At 41.6% G+C, this 17,901-nt stretch overlaps 1 protein-coding gene across 3 annotated transcripts in view; it reads left to right on the forward strand.

Moving 5' to 3' along the window:
- The first annotated feature begins 5,140 nt into the window (after positions 1–5,140).
- The window catches only part of SNCAIP (synuclein alpha interacting protein), a 92,946-nt gene continuing 80,185 nt past the window's right edge, over positions 5,141–17,901 (forward strand). For all 3 annotated transcript variants that reach the window (XM_062017906.1, XM_062017905.1, XM_062017908.1), the window contains exon 1: positions 5,141–5,250. The gene's annotated coding sequence lies outside the window, so the exon portion shown is untranslated. The remainder of the gene's footprint in view (positions 5,251–17,901) is intronic.

Genomic DNA, 17,901 nt, shown 5'->3' on the forward strand with positions numbered 1-17,901 from the left:
CCTTGTTTTTCTTATCTGATGAGGTCACACCAAAGAATGCAGGTCACGCATACCGGATGGGACAAAAGCAGAGGGTAATTCCGGACAGCCAGCTACATGTGTACTACCACTATAAAACCGTAGCTGAGTAATCCCACAAGCAAGCTATAATGCCGTAAGATAACACAGGAACTGGGGAGGAGCTCAGCTGCTTGGCAGGATCTGCTTCAGTGCACGTTCTCACCTTCTGGCTTGCCCCTTAACATAAGCACATTACCTTAGCCAGTAATCTGACTTCGGCATGGGAGGGAGAAGGATGTACACCAGAGAAGTAATGTAATCTGCAATTTCAAAGTGTAACTTATTTATGTGACCATATCCGAAGATGTACCTGTAGCAGAGAAATAACAATAAAATAACAGATGTGTTACCATCTGTAATTTATTTTGAGGACTGCGCTTAAAACCTTTCCAATTTGCCAACATTAATTTTCAGAATGAAAATTCATGATGTCAAATATTCACAAATTCAGATGCAGCAAATTCATTAATCTAAAATGGTAGACTCATTCGTTAGCACATGTATGGTACTGTTTGTTATAATCAAAGCAGAACAGTAAGTCAGTACTTCTAACTAGCCTATGCAATGTTGTCGTTCTTTCAGCCTAACAGAACTATGCATTTTTTGCTATATTTTTACACACTTTTTAGAATTTTCTTCCAAATTGAGTAAAATATTTGATGTATTGCAGGGCAAAACTAAGAAGAAATTTTGTGAAAGTTGGATGCAAAGTTTAATTGATCTACACCAATTTATCTTCACTCAGAATCTGAGAGTGAAGAGAGAAGCGACACACCTAGTTTAGTCTCACTCTTTTGAAACACAGACACAAATTCTGTTGTGCTCTGAAAATGGTAGTTATTCTTACTGGTCTTCACAGCTGCACATGATTTGTTAATTTTTTTTTTTTTTAAGAACATCTTAGTGCTCCGTTGATTGATTTGAATGACTCTGAGTCATCATGGATCATCATATGACTGAGTTAAACTTGCTCTTTGTTATTTCAGGAGATACACTTACTCAGTAATTGCTAGGTTTCACTTAATATGATACTGTTGGTGATGTTCCTTGGTGGAGATATCACATATCACACGGTCCTAGGTCACCACCTGTAAGTTTACAGGCTGCCTTTATATATTAAGTACTTTAAAAACCCTGCAGTGTTACCAGATGTTTAAGTTACCTGTCTGGAAGAACACTGATTCCAAACCTTGCTGCTCTGAAAAAAAAAAAAAAGGCAACATACTAAGCCTTACTGGCTTAAACTGGCTAAATCTCTTCTAGGATTCTGCTGCCTCCTTTCTCTTTCTGCCCAGCTTTTTCACCATGGGACTGCTGGACATTTCCAGGAATAAGTATACGGGCACCAGAGTTGGTCCTGCCCAGAAAAGTTTTTGCAGGACATAACACTATGAGCTAAATGTATACACATCTTCATGAGCATGTTATCAAACACTGATAATCCACCTCAAGATCACCTTTTAGAGAAGTCTCAAAACTAATAGAGGGTTTTTTCTTGTGTTCATTAACACAGACTGATATGATTGCTGATGGCTGCTGTGATTGCTGTTCACTGCCATGGGCCCTTGATGGGGGCCACAGAATTCAGTTTTTCCAGTGCTGCTAGTCCACAGATGATCTGTCTCTTTCCACATGCATCCAACCAATCACTTCTCAGCTCTGATGCAAATACCAGCCTTAGCTTTAGCGAGGAGGAATACTGAGGTTCAATATACCATTAAATTATCCTGGAGAAACAGTAAAAAAATCATTTTGCAGCACATTTTTGAACTCTTTTACTCCATTGGGAACAGGATCACGAATGAGAAGTTGTTTTTATTTCAGCAAAATTTTGTATTTGTGCATACAGTAGGATGAGAGCAAGTGTTCTGTGACCTTTTTTTGGGCAAAAAAATAATGATGGTGCCACATAACTGGGAGTAAAAATTCATCCTGAAATTTTTACAATAACCAAAGTGGTATGTTATAATTTAGGTTTTGTACAGCCCTGTAGCCAAATCAGCACTTCTTATTCAAACAATATTTCTATCAATGAGTTCAAGTAGAGTAGTTCCCAGCTCTAATTGAGATATTATCATACATAACACATGCAAAGACTGTTGGCAAGCTCTTATCTTACGAGCTGTATTTGTGTAGAGATGGATGGTATTTATAGTCTCTAAATTAAAATAAGATTTTTTTTTGTTTGGTTTTCCACCAATGCTGTTCATCAAGCAGGCCGTACTCCTATATGACATTGTGTCCTGGAGCTAACCTGCATTCCTTTCAAACCATTTAATCACATACAGCTGACCAACATTCCTGTATAAAACCACCTAACCTAATCAAATGCATTACAAATACTCCAAATGGTTACTTAATCTCCATATATGTACAAGTGTGAAACATGCAGGGCCTAAATATGCTTTTTCATAGAAGTGAATTACATAAAAGCAAAAGGCATTTCCAAAGCAAACCTTCCCCCTCATACACTCTCAAACAGAGACATTTTTAAGGTGGTTAAGATAGTATTGGCCTTGAAAACAAGGATTAGGATTCACTGTAATTCGTATTCAAGATTGTTTTCCACATATATTAAAAATGCTATTTAAGATGAAAGAAATATTACAGTGTTCCACTTCTGGGCAGTTATGTCACATGAGCTGCAAAATATTTGATAATGCACCTTGCAAGATCATCTAGTCCAACCCCACTGCCAGAGAGGGACCTCCTAGTGTAGGTCACACATGAACTCATTCAGGCACTTTTTAATGTCTCCAGAGAAGATTCAACAACCCATCTGCGCAGCCTGTTCCAGTGCTCTGTCACCCTCACAGTGAAGAAGTTTTTCCTTATGTTTCTTTGGAACATCTTATGTTCCATCTTGAACACACTGCCCCTTGTAATGTCACTGGACATCATTAAGAACAGCCTGGCTCCATCCTCCTGACACCTGCTCTTTACATATTTGTAAACATTAATGAAATCACCCTTCAGTCTCCACTTCTCCAAGCTGAAGCGCCCCAGGTCCCTCAGCCTTTCATCAGAAGGGAGATGCTCCACTCCCTTCATCATCTTGGTAGCCCTGTGCTGAACTCTCTCCAGCAGCTCCCTGTCCTTCTTGACCTGAGGGGCCGGGAACTGGACATAATATTCCAGATGTGGTCTTACTAGGGCAGAGGAGAAGGGGAGGAGAACCTCTCTTAACCTACTGCCCACAGCCCTTCTGATACACCCCAGGATGCCATTGGCCTTCTTGGCCACAAGGGCACATTGCTGGCTCATGCTCATCCTGCTGCCCATCAAGATCCCCAGGTCCCTTTCCCCTACACTACTCTGAAGTCCGAATGAATGAAGAGTTTTTTCTCCAACCTGTACATGTGGTTATTCTTTCCCAGATGCAAGACTCTACACTTGCACTTGTTGATCTTCATTAGATTTCTCCCTGCCTGTCTCTCCAGCCTGTCCAGGTCTGGTTGAATGGCAGCACAGCCTTCTGGTGTGTGAGCCACTTGCTCCAGTTTAGTATGGTCAGCAAACTTGCTGACAGTGCCCTCTGTTCCCTCATCAAGATCATTAATGAATATATTGAACCGTACCGGTCCCAGCACTGACCCCTGAGACTCCACTAGACACAGGCTGCCAACTAGACTCTGTCCAGTCCCATCTCCAAGTTCCAGAGTTCAGATGAAAAGCTTCTCATGGATGTTATTCTTTGCTGACTGTGCCTGAGGATTAAGCAGAGTGAGTGATTTTTTTTTTTTAGTGCCCAGCAGCCACACTTTGATTTGCACTTTCACTAGAAATCCCTGTAAGAAGGAGAGACCCAGTGAGCTGGAGACAGAACTTTTTTCCCCATTTCCAGAGATACCTATCCAAAGCAGTGCTATGAGCTGACTGATGTGGGAGTAACTGAGATGCTGCCAAGTATGCTCTATGTGTTCTGTGGGAAATACTTGTCCAAAATGCCAAACTAGCGTGAATTCATTTTCATATCCTACTTGCATATTTTGTACTTTTGCAGTGTTTCCTCATCAGAGAAAATGAAATCTAAGGCATTCTGTGTTTGAAATGTAAAAGCACATAACAACAGAGATGGAAGCATACACATTTAAGGGATACACGACAAGAGTATATACAGAGATACATTTAAGAGATGGGATGGACAATGTGTCTATGAACAATAACGGGAAAAAAAACCCTTAGAATCCCGTGTTCGTACTGGAAAAGCACGGCACCAAACACGCTACATCACAAAGAAAAGCAGCCAGAGCTTCGCTTTTCTGCTTTTTACCCTTTGCCACCAGGTGACCCCGTGTCAGGGTGTAAATGGGGTCGACCCGTGCTGAGAACTCGCCACAGCCCTCGCAGCTTCTGAGGCAGAGCTCGCGAATTTAGCGCAGGCGGTTGAAGCCGTCGGACGAGGGCGAGAGCCCGTGCGCAGATTTGCTTACCCTCGGCACCCTCAAGGATACCGGCTCCACCCACGTCAACCAGAGGAAAGCTGCGACGTTTTCCGGCTTTATAGCAGACCGAAAAAAAATAACCCTCTCCCTCAAACTCAACCGCCCTCCTCAAAACCCCAAGCCCGAACCCGTCAAGTTTTTATTTTTAACAGATACGAGCGGCCTTAACTCAGCAGTTCAGGTGTTTTTCGATCAGCGTCGTGCCGCGCGCCCAGCCTTGGACACGACGGCGCGGCGGCCCCCGATGCGGCCGGTAGCGCCTTCCGCGGGCGCAACACCCGCGCGCCAGGCTGCCAGCGGCGGGAGGCACCCGCGCCGGCCACGGGGCGCCTTGGAGCTCCCGCGGGGACGCGGCCGCCGCTGACTCCGACGCCCCCGCGCACCCAGAAGACCGGGAAGAGCGGACTGCCGGTCACGTGGCAGCCACCCCGCGCCTCCAGAGCGCGGCCGCATCGCGGCGCGGCGGCTCGGCTGCGGCGCGCGCAGGCGCGGGAGCGCGCCACCCCGGGCGGGCGCGGAGCCCGGCGGGCAGGAGCGCCGGGACCACCCCCTCCCGCCCACTCGGGTGCGGGCCGGCGGCTGGGCAGGAGCGGGGGCGGGGGCAGAGGAGGTCCCGCCCACACTGGCGGGGAGGGCCGGGCGGCGGCGGCCGAGAGGCGGCACCTGGGCCCTTTACCCGTCTCCATCACACGTCTCCATCACCTCGCTGCTGCCGTGGAACTGTGCGGCCGAGCACAGAGGAGCGGTGAGTGAGGCGAGCGAAGCGGAGCGCTTTGTTGCCGCCGACAACGCTGCCCTCAACCTGGGGAGGCGGGGGGCGCGGAGCCGGGCCCAGTGTCCCCCTGTGGGGGGAAACGGGGGTGCAGCAGCGCTGGCCGGCGGCCGGCGCGGCTGAGGGCTCCCCGCGCCGGGCCGTCTCCGGGGCTCGAGAGCAGCGGGAGCGGGAGTGCGGCGGAGGGGGCGAGCCGCGGCCCCCGCCAGCCCATCCCGGGGAAGTACCTTCCGCAGGGCTGAACGCGGGGTCTTTATTGGGGCCGGGCACATTCGTGATGTCAGCTCTGCCAAGTGCCGCTGCAAAACCCCGCGGGGCGCGTGGAAACCCACGGACACCCGAGGCTGATGCGCGTCTGCCTGTGCTCGGCCGGAACCGGGCTTTCATGGCCGGGTCTCAGCCGTCAGCACCCTCCCGTCCCACCGGGGCATGCCAAAATCTGAAGCAAAATCAAGTAGGACTTACACGTTTGTCACTGCGTGGAGGCAAATGCAAAGTTGGTAGAAAAGCTGCGCCTGGGTTTATACATGGGTCAGTCCAAGATCGTGGTTTTGGGACTCTGGGAATCAAACGTTTTTCATACCAGTACCAGTGAGCATTTTAATGGGACCAAATACAGTTTATATGAAGAAGAGTTCGAGGATAAGGGCCTGATGTTACTAGATATAAACCAGGTCCTAAATAGTCTCAGTCTTCATTGTCAGTGTTATCACCTCATGGCGCTTTTAATGGTTGGCTTAAAGCCACAGTTCTTAGAGAGATATTAATCAGCCACAACTCTTTCTCAGAAAGACTCTCTGCCCCAAAACCCACCAAAAATCTGCTAGTGCCTGTAGTCCTGTAGAAAATCTTGGAAGCATTGACTTGTTCTACACCTCAGCAATCCAACCGCAAAAGGGTAACTAAAAATGTTTTTTAAAAACTGTCCTGAAGTAGAGCACTTGATTGTTGGACTTTTTTTGGTGGTATTTAAATGCCTGAAGAAAGGGATACAATTGTAACATAGGAAAAACAAAATTACTTTGCATCTTGTGCCAATAGCTCTGAGCAACGGCTAGGAATTACCTTGAATGATGTGCAGGTATTTAAGCGTTGTGCGGTGTGTGGTAGCAAACTTTCATGATGGCCTGCCCTTACTCAGTTTTGTAGGTCTATGTGCTGTGTGTGCTTCCATCAAGTCATGAATAATATGACTCATTGGCTTATACCACCCGTAAATATGAGCTTCTTCACCCTAAAATCCTCTGCAACTATCTCATAGGCTGCCTAGTGGAAGTGATAAGCCACTTCTCTCTTCCTACTACTAAGCCTGCAAGTGTGCCAGGTGCCATACTGAAGCCATGTTTTGAGCATTTTGCACCTAAGCTGGAAAGCAAGAGCAGGCTTGAGGGGTTGCTCAAGAGAGAGCTCAATCACAGTGAGAAGGGCTTTTCATGTGAATAAAACAATTGGATTTTGATCTGTCCAGTTGTGAAGAAGTGACTTGCCTCACTGCTGTACTTACACTTCCAAAATTGTATAGTAACTTCCAGAGTTTATGCAGAGGCATGATGCTTTTGCCTGGTGTGAAAAGGCATCCTTTGTAAGGTAGGCTATGTTTTATTCCTCTATCAATTCCTGTGTAAAAAATTTACTTATGCAAACTGACTGTACCACTTCACACAGTCACTGGCATGATCTTGAACCTGTTCAGCTATTTTTCAGGTCTTTGTGATTTCTGATCTGTGTCATTGACTCAATGTGCCGCAGAAAGCAAATGTATCTTGTAGCTAGTTGAAAATGTGGGTAAAATCGTATTATATCACAGGAAGGGGCCAGTGAAGAGGTGTCTCTGAATCTGAAGAGTCTGTAAGAGACCAGCCTGTTAAAAATACTTGTTTGAGCGAGGAGTCCAGTGTGGGCTACTCAGAATACTTGGAGTGACATGTGGCATAAGGAGATGGGCAGTCTTTCAGGTAAGGCAGTTCTACAGAAGACAGTAAATTACATTAGATAGAAAGTGCTGTTTTTAATGTTGGGTTTGGTGGTTTGGTTTGGTTTTGTTTTTTTTTTTTCCTTTGATTTCTTTTGGGCCAGCTTCTGAATTTGCAGAATTTTCAAAGAGCTGCATGTAAAAGGCAGACTGGTTGGACAAGGTGACTGTGGTACCTTTGAAGCTGCGATTCCTTTCCTGAGTGTTTTAAGTGAAAGGTCACTTTGCATTTATTTCTTTCATCATTGGAAAACCATAGTCCCAAATGCATATGCATTTTGTAAAAGTTTTTTGACAAAGCAGCAGCAGAGCTTCAAGGAACTAGGAAGTGTCTGTTACTTCCTTTCTACTTCCTAATTGTCAGCTCTTGCTGGGAGCTGAAACCTGTCCTATGTGTACTTCATAGGTGCAGGAAGCCTTCTTCTGACATGTATCAAGGTGAGATACCACCTGCACTGGTACAGCTCTCCTTCTCACACAGTTCCAGGATATCCCATGTCCCTATTGTCGTTTACCCCCACAGCATCTCCCTCCTTGTAAACCTTCCTGAGTAAAGCCAGGAAGGGGAAAATGTGACAGCCCTGCTGTAGCCACTTGCCACTTGAGTTTCTGTCCTCTGAAATGGAAACATGTAGGTAGTGCTCCCATGCTGTGAGGAAGTGCCAGGAAGAGGCAGCTCAGTGGGAGGTCTCAGTTGCGGACAGCAACACAAAAGTCATGTTGGAAATAGTGCAGAGGTGCTGGTACACGTAGTTTTGGCATTGTTTGGTGTCACGTATGTGTGAAGTAGTGATGCTGCGTCTCATAAGCACAAAGACCAGTAGTTTCAGCAGCCTTTGTGGGATGCAACATCCTATCACCTCTCACCCATTTTTTAAACATTTCAACTGACTAGATGAGATGTGAAGCAGAGCTTTATTTCCACCCTTATCTGTCTCTGATTACCTGCATGAAGCTTCAGAAGCAACCCGTGAACCACAAGCATGATTTCAGGAGCAAGGAGGCAAAGTGAAGGGAACAATTACCATTTTAATTTCAGTTTTTATTAGAGTAAACCGATGTCTATTTCAGGTTGCAGTTGAGGGTAAAGTGTCAGAAGGAAAAGATTCTCGTCCTTCCTTATGCAGCCATATGCAGATTAATACTAAGTGAGAGAAAGGAAAGATTTTTTTTTTTTTCCACGTGGAAAAAGTAAGGAACCCATTTTCCAATGCTGTACTGTACATTGCTTAGAAAAAACAGTGATTTTGTACAGTTGAAATATATATATTTGTAGTCAAGATAAAAAATATGTAAACGAGAAGTTGGATTTTGGAAGGGCAAGTAGTTGTTTGTTTCAACTGCTGTCAGAATAGGACTGTAACTAAAATAAAGGAAATAATGCCTAGATAACTGGCAGGAGGACTTGGAGGAGCATGATGTCTGTGCTCTTTTTCTGGCAGATCTGCCTGTTTCTCAAAGGAGACAGGCTTACATGGAGCAGGTGTACAGTAAACACAAGGGAATTTCTCTTTAAATGCAAATGTGGTTGTATGATAAATTCATATGCACAGTGGAACCATTGGAAACAAGAAAATAGAACATATGCATCAGATACCTTATTGACTTAAGGTCTCAAAGGAGTTTTTAGCTGAGGGGGAGGGAAAAAATGAATTATTGCGGTAGAAATATAATCTGCTGATTCCCTGTGTAAGCTAGGGCTGTAATTTCATCTTCTAAGATAAAACTCCAGGTGGTTCATAGGTCTGGAGGTACCAAGGAGAATCACAATTTGGCTGTTATCGTTTGGTAGTTGGGGAGACCTTTCATTAGGTATATTTTCTTGTATGTTAAGGAGCATTTACAAAAACTTGTGAATATGAATGTAGTTGAGTTTTACTTTATGAAAAATTACCAAGTAACACGTGAAAATGTATTTTTCTTTTTAAAACATAGTATTAGGCTTGTAAGGTTTGCTGTAGGCACTTCTTTTCCAGTTCCATCTCCTTCCCACATCTTATTTGCAGTCTGACTGCTGACATTATTTTTCTTTGTTTATACCAGACAAAAATGCATCACCTCACCTTTTAAACTCAATGCAGTGTATTACATGACCTCTCTTGTATATAAATAAATCCTTACCCCACTCCTTCCCCCATCTGTTTTATTGTTTCTATATCAATCCATAATTTACCATTTACAATTAAAATCTAATTAGGAACTTAATACTTCCCTTCGACACCCCCCCTTCCCCCCATTTTATCAAACTCACATCTGTGAGTAAAAAGTAGGCTGGGCTGTGCTGCATTGTTTTCACATGTGTGCCTGACAAAAGTATGTGCATTATTATGATTTGAAGCTATACTGCCCTGCAGATTATTCATCCCTGTAGTTCTGTGGCAGGATCTGACCATACTGCCTGATTTTTTGCTTAAGAAATAGGACATATCTTTAACTGTCCAGACAATCAACATACAATTGCTGTCATGTTTATATGTACATATACATATCTTGTGTTCTCTTTTATTAAAATACCACTCTAAATATTCTACTTTTTGTACTCTGTGCTCTCAGTTTCAGTTGAGTCACAGTAGTATATTTATGAAGAGCTCAAGAATTACTTTTGAATTGACTCAAGATTTTAAATATTGAACTTGTCAGCATAGTGAGAGATTTATTTGAATATTTGTACATACTGCATCCAAGATGTTTTTAAAAACAAAATAAAGCAAAATACCACTGCTAATATAGTGCACACGGAAACAGAAGAAAGCTAGCAAGATAAATAAGCTACATGTTGTGTTCCCTGACCTACATTTCTCATGTCACCAGCACTCAGTGTAAGTATACATATTTCTCCTCTTGTACGTTCAGTCCTAATTAGGTTAACAACTGGGGTATTATTGTTTTGCAAATTCATGTGTTGAACACTGGATAAAACTCAGTATTTGTGCTTGTTGCTAGGACATACGCAAAAACTTATCCTGAGTTACAGAGCAGAATCACCAGGAGATTGAGTTACATCATTAATTATTTGGTTTTCATTAACCTAAACAAGATTTTTAAATTAAAGGTAAAAGGAATTTATGGTATGTGAATGTAAGCAACTGAATAAATACTGTAATCTTAAATTTTGTTAGTGCTGTTCACTTAGTATCTGCAGAATTTTAGTTACCTGGGCCTCTTCACTAACATCATTCATGTTTTAGTTAATGGGCATCCTTGTGGTAGATGTGATTGGAGTGAGGCAGTGTACCCATGAAATAAGCAAGAGGTTAGTAAAAGGAAGAATCAATCTTTTCACCATCCTTTTGAATAAAAGACATTCTACAACATTTCTACATGATGTTTGCTGAGAGCAGTTTCCTAGAATAATTTTCAGGAGACTGAATTTGTTTGGATTCCTCTAACATACATCTAATCTTTGTATTAGTTCTTTTGTGTATGACATTTTAAGTTTTCTGTAGGAAAAGGAGAATTAGCTTATAAAGTTTAATTGTGATAATAATAGTTGCTGTTATGAGAGAACAGGCCAGATCTGGGAAAAAATGCTGTCAAAGCAATTAGTTGCAAGTTAAAAGAGAAGAAAATTTGCAATATGCTGTTACAGAGCACATGGTACGGTTCCAAAAATGAATGTTTGAAGGTCTTGTATGTAGTTCAATACATTTCTTCTAATGTTTGTTTGTGTTAGTGTACCACGTTATGTCTTTGATAAATGGTAAGGATACTTTTGCTTTTGCTGATAAGCTGAGTCTTAATTCTAGATTCAGGAAGCCTGTGTTTATGAATAGCTGAATACAGCATTTCTTGTAAACAGAGTTTTGGGAGCACCAATATCTAAGAGATTAATATAAAATTGTTACTTGTTGTTCAGCATTATCAATCTGCTTCTGGTGTATATGACACAAATTTAGCAGTTATCTCAGCTGTTCAGTAGTGTTTTCAAAAGCATTGATAATGTCAGTCTAATGGGTAGATTTTTCACACCATACTTGGCAACTTCAGCTGTCATTCTCTTAGACTGAACAGAGTGCAATTAAACCTCACAGTTTTTCTTGAGAGTCATAGATGGAGCACATTAGCAAATGGCTTAATGGAAATTGTATTTCTGCTCTTTGCTGTGATGCTCCCTATATGGAGGAGTTAACCATTGCCTCTCTGCACTTCCTAGTGAAGCACTTCATGTATCATTATCTGATGTGAAATGGCTGGAACAGCACTGCACAATGATTGGAGGCTTAGCTGGACTGAGAGCTGAGATGCCCAGATCTGGACAGCTAAGTGCAGCATGACTGTACATGTGCTCAGAGTTTCCACAGAGACAGGCTGCTGCATGCAGTTTTTGTCCCTGCATCCACAACTTGCTGTATTTCACTAGCTCACTTCTTCCCGTGTAAATTAGCCTATAGGTAATCCCTGCTGCTGTGATCCGATTCCTACTGGAACGTTAATTGTCTGAGTCAACACTAGCTTGTGAGTCTTTTTACTGTCCTCATAAGGCAGCTAAGTGTGCTAAAAGCTGCATTGCTTCTTAACTTGTCTTCTGGTTGTAATTTAACAAAATGTACACAAAATCTTCCTGAAGTGAGTCATTTGTTACACAATCTGTTTAAGAACATACATAAATCCCTTTGGTCACTTGCTGGACAAATGGTGGTAAGCCATCCTTGAGAGGATGTACTGTCTGTAGTTGGTGGCTAACAGAGGGTGCAGTGTTGCAGTTGTACAGCAAACCACCTTGGAGGGAAGGAAGTCCTGAATTTAAAGGGCTTTATCAGCTCCTGAGTTGTCACAGTAAGTTCTGTCCCTGATAGCAGCAGCAGTAGCTGATGAAGATGTAGGTATCTTGATGTTCTTCTGGAATAACTGGCCTTGAAACTACGTTAATTAATATGCCTGCTTAGATGAGGGCTTTGGCTTCTGGCAGTCCTACTTGATGAAGAGGAGAGTGCCGTTTACATGTGACATGGTTGCTTCCAGCTCTTTGTAGAGTGTAGAATGTCTCCTTATTAGCTAGGGAAGCTGAGTGAGTCACTGTACCTGAAGGATCAGGATAGTCTGCCCTGACTCTATGAAGCCCCACAGGAAAGACTAACCAGCATGTGTGACAGTGTCCTCCAGGAGTACAAAGGAAGCAGTTAGTGTGGGGAGAGGAATTAGCACAGCTAATACAATTTAGCAAAATGGATGCTCTCTCCAGCATGTGTTCCTCATCAGGTCCCATATGCTTTATAGTATGTTCCCAGGCTTTGCTTTCTGCAAATGCAGTTTTTCAAAGAACATATCCACAGTAGCACTATTTCTGGATGTGTCTACATTGCAGTTGAGTACTGTGATTGCAGAACATGCAGACAGATCTCTACTAGCTTTGATCTATATGTGGTGCAAAGATGTGCCAGCCTAGACTTAAGAGAGGCTGTTCAAGCCTTGTGGACAGATTGTTAAGCCATGCTGAAGTCTGCTTTCATCTGTCTTCACTGCTATTTTTAACTGTGCTATTTAGATTAGCACTACTGTGGGTACTCCTATGCTGACATAAATTCATGCGACTGCATGCCCACTGCTTCCCTGCAACATTGTCATTGGATGCTCTGCATCTGGTCCCTTATTCTTTGTATTGAGACAGCCTAGTGTTCTTTTCCACTAGTTTAGTTGGTTATTTCAGTATTTCATGCTGCTCTGTAAGGAATTACAGAAGGGGCAATGGAAGGTAGGAGAGACTTCTGGCAATTTTCCACTCTAAAAATTAATTTTATAATCTCTATTCCAAGGTTTTAAAGAAGCCTCCAGATTCAGGCTGCACATTTTTCTAAGTGTTACAATCCAGATGAGAGGCCAGGTTGACAGAGGAATGTTAGAAAGCATTTTTAAATGTTCTTCAGAAAAGCATTGAATTCAGAGCACAATTATGTGAAATTACATTTTAAAATAGCAACAATGACAGTAAGATAGTTATATAAATCACAGTCCCACTTTTCAAAAGGATTTCAATGTATTTTTAAGAGAAGCAATGTGCATGGTTTTTAAAAAAAATCGAGGAAGAGCACTGCACTACTCGCAGTCTCTTCTTGTCTTGGTTTGTTTTTTGTTTGTTTTGTTCGTCCAATGGATATGATAAGAGTTATATTTACTTTGTCAGTTAGATTAATTCTTAAGTTACTCCACCATCTTGTTAAGAAATGTGCTTCTGATTAAGGTACCATGTTGTAAGAGTAAAGTTTGACAACAAGAAGCATATTTGCACATCAGATTTTAGTATTACTCATTAATGGACTTACCCTTCTTTAAAAAACAACCAAAGAAACAAACAAACCCACAGAAAACAGCAAACTTGATCTCATCTAAAGATATAGTCTTAAAAGACCTGTATCTAATTCTCTTACTGTGCAATTTTTATTTAACAAAAAAAGGGAGAAAACACAGCTTGAAAATTGACATTAGGACATCAAAGATTAGTTCATGGAGGTTTCTTTCATGACACAAATATTTCGCATAAAAGTGAGTACTGTCAAACAAAGGGGAATACAAAATGGACTCTTAAGAAGACGTATCATTCTGTCGTGTGAGACATGCTGTAGAGGAGTAAGGTGAAGCTGTTTTTCAGCCTGGTGGAATGTTGCAGCTTACTTATCTGCAAAGAAAATATTTTCTTTCTAGATAAGGAGTTGAACTGAAATAAATAAAGTATTCCTTCATCTTTCTTATTAAAAAGTATTTCTTATGACCGTCCTTGACACCATTCTCAGGAAAAGGAACAGCTTTGGTTCACTGGATGGAGCACAAGAATGCAAGCACATACCAGCTTAAGCCTGGTTCTAGCACCACATGTTTTTTAATAAATTATGTCTTTTCACTTATTTACCTGTAAAAAAATGTATTAGGGAACAGTATGCAGTAGCAGAATTGTCAATTTTAACTTATTTTAATAATATGAAGTGCCTAATATTTTTCATTATTAAAAAGATTTCTCTTTATTCTTAAACAGCTGCAGCACCTTTGAAGGTCCTAGAGGTATGAGTGTATCTTTGTGGTGTTATTTGGTCTTCTTCAGCCATCTCAGCAGTCCTACATAATTCTAGGGCAGCCCCCTCACAAGACTGGGCTCTGCATAGGTAACTTGTGTGGTGCAAGTGGAGAGCTTATCTTCTTTTGATTGACACTCCTTGAGAAACAAAAAAAAAAGCCATCACTGGAAACTACATGGATAGTTACAAGATTTGTGATCTTTTATGAAGTCAAGTGCTTTGAAGTTAAAAAATGGGGGAGCCATTTCATGTTCCCTCACTCTTCTCCTTTTTGGGAATTTGTATGGTGATCAGGGATGTTTACCGGGTATCATTGGCTTATTTGCTAATGGAATGGGAAGGCATATAGATAACAAAGTAATGAAACGGTCTGGGAGACCTCATTACATGGGATGAGGAAAAGGTGAAGGTACAGAATGCCTTCTTTGCCTCAGTCTTGACTGGTATTGATCTTCCATTCACAGTAGGAGTTAGGCAAACTAAAATAAATAAGATTTAGACTCGTTAAATGCTGGATGGGGGAAAACAAAATAGAGAAATAATTACCTGATATTTCTGATTAGTTTTGGTTGTGCCCTGCATGAGGTAGAAATCCTTTTGTAAAACATTAAATTGTGACCCTTCAGTTAGACTCTATATGAAAATCAGAGAAAGCAAATGAGTGCATAAATTTTGTAACATCATAGTTTTTGATGTAGCGAGGTTTATTTCTTTAATGTAATTTTTAAAATGTAACTAAATTTTTAAAAGGGTTTTAGAAATATCTGAAAGGAGATATTACAAAGTTACAGCTTAAAATAATATGACTACTTCTGTAGTTGGCAATCATCTCATCCCACGCTTTTGTTAGAACACTAATATCTGTACAACTGAGCATTAATGTTGGGTCATATCTTGTGCTCATATTATTGAAAAAAACAAAATTGGGTAGCAGGCCACAATGTGTGCAGATACATGCTCTCTGTGACGTACCCTGCTGAAACGTACCAAATGGAAATGTAATGCCGATTACCAACTGGTGCCTCAGATCCTGACTGTGAGTGAAACCTTCTTTGCAGTGATGGAAAGATTCACTCCAGATTTGGAGTATTACAGTTGGTTAAAGTTTAGCCATTAAATATCATAGTGAATTTCAGGGGTGCAAAGGATGGGACAGTAGTATTGATTGTCCAGAAGTTAAAAAGGAGGAAAAAAAACCTGCAAGTGGAGTACAAAACAGGAAACCGGTTTGGCCCTTGTGGAGAAAACGGGCATAGACTGAACACAAATTGTTTATACGCTTGATATATTGCTATTCTTGCAGAGAGTAGGAGTTTTCCCTTAAATTTGTAATTAAAGCTCACATGAAGCAAAAAATCATAATGGGGCTAAATGCAGGATACATGTTTTGGCAGGCAAATGTAAGTGAGGCAAGTTCTAAATTTCTAAATTGAAATACAGCATTTGGATGTTACAAATTTGAGAGCACCACTTGGCATTAGTTCTTTCCCAGGATATTTCTAGAAGTAATTGAAAAGACTACTATGGGACTACAGGGTGTTGAAATTCTAATGGATGATTATTGAATTTGGGTTAAGAACTTAAATGAGAAAATGAAAGATGCAGGGGAGTGTTTGAAAAATGCCTTTTTCTTATCCTAAGAAGAATAAAGAAATTAAAAAAACCAAACCCCCCATGACCTAACAAATGATTTCAGTATTTGAAGTAGATGGAGCAAAGATTAAAACAACAGTTATAAATGAAATGTGTTCTTCGATTTTAAAAAAATATGTAATAAGAGTTATGGGGATGGTACACTGGTTAAAGGAGTTCCACATTTTTCTATGATCAGTGCCATTGTGGAAGATAAGGTGAATCACACAATCACAGAATCTTAAGAGGCGGAAAGGGCCTCTGGAAGTCATCTAGTCCACCCTCCCTGCCAGAGTAGGTCACACAGGAGCTTGCCCCAGGTGGATTTTCTCCAGGAGACTCCACAACCTATCTGGGCAGCCTGTTCCAGTGCTCCATCACCCTCACAGTGAAGAAATTTTTTCTTGTGTTTCTTTGGAACCTCTTATGTTCCAGCTTGTACCCATTGCACCTTGTCCTATAATTGGTCATCACTGAGAACAGCCTGGCTTCATCCTCCTGACACCCACCCTTTACATATTTGTAAACATTAATGAGGTCACTGTTCAGTCTCATCCAAGCTAAAGAACCCCAGCTACCTCAGACTTTCATCGTAAGGGAAATGCTCCACTCCGTCATCTTGGTGGCCCTGCCCTGAACTCTCTCCAGCAGCTCCCTGTCCTTCTTGACCTAAGAGGCCCAGAACTGGACACAATATTCCAGATGTGTTTTCACGAGGGCAGAGTATAGTGGGGAGGAGAACCTCTCTTGCCCTACTAACCATGTCCCTTCTAATGCCCCCCAGGATGCCATTGGCCTTCTTGGCCATGAGGACAGGGTGTTGCATGACATTAAGGACACAAACCAAAGCCAGGATTTGAGCACCATGTCACGAAACTTCAGTGTCAGATACTATGATTTAGTTGAACTGATTGTACTGAGAGCAGAAACAGGAAGGATCAATGCCTCTGCTACTGTCCCCAGTGCTGCTGCAGTTGATTCAGTGGAAAAAGGAGAAACCTCAGTTTTTGACTTTAAATAAGAGTGCAGTGAGTCACATCTCCTTGATAAAAGAAGTTGACACAGAATTCCTCACCTCCTCCCAAACCAGTGCATGATTTGGAAAGGCTGAGCTCTGCTGTGCTTGAATTCATCATAACATAAGGGCTGGAGCATATGTTAGCAGTGGCAGTTGCCATAAGCCCTTTGCCGCTCTGTCTTACTTCGAGGCCAAGTATCTGGTTCCTTGTGGATGCCGTTACTAGGGTGTATTATTTTTTGATTTTTACACAAGAACTAGGCTATGAAAAGAAGGCATCTTTTTTATTTCTGTAGTTCGTGAACTTGCAACAGCCCTGCAGATGTTGAACATTCATTACCTTTGCCAAAAGACTTTAGGAGTTCTGAACACTTTTACAGCACAGTACTTTTCAAATTGTACATGGAGTAAACTGTTAAAGCAAAATATAGTGTATATTTGTTTGTATCACTTTCTTATCAAGCTGATTTGGAATGACACAAAATGTTAATTGTCTCCATGTTATGTTTAATTCTCTGAAAAATGCATGTCTCAAGTCTTGCTCTAGCAATTACAAGGATAGTGTGTACACACAAACTTTCTCACGTGGCATTTCTTTAATTTGGTAAAGTTTTACATTACTATGGAGTGGGTTTAGATGTGTGTTTTCCATACAGAATGAAACATGGTTCTCTTGACTAACAGCTTGTGATATGTTACAAGGGAATGTGGAAATGCAAAGCAAGACATTGTTAGTATTCAAATAGTTATTTCCTTCTTATTTGGCAATGTTACTGAGTAGTTTCATAGGGCTCTGCACTTCTTTTCTTAACTTAGCTGTGTACTGATTGTGTCAAATAATCTAGGAGTCCTGTCAGTTGATCTCCCAATTGTCATTTAGTAATTACGTCCTGAAGTAAAGAAAAGGAATAAGCATTGACTTTAATGTGGAGTGCACTGTATTTCAGTCTCTAGCATCCTTTGAAATAATGAAGTGAAGTGCAAATAATCTTGAC

Source organism: Colius striatus, chromosome Z (genome assembly GCF_028858725.1).
Source record: "Colius striatus isolate bColStr4 chromosome Z, bColStr4.1.hap1, whole genome shotgun sequence".
In the NCBI taxonomy this organism is placed as follows: domain Eukaryota; kingdom Metazoa; phylum Chordata; class Aves; order Coliiformes; family Coliidae; genus Colius; species Colius striatus.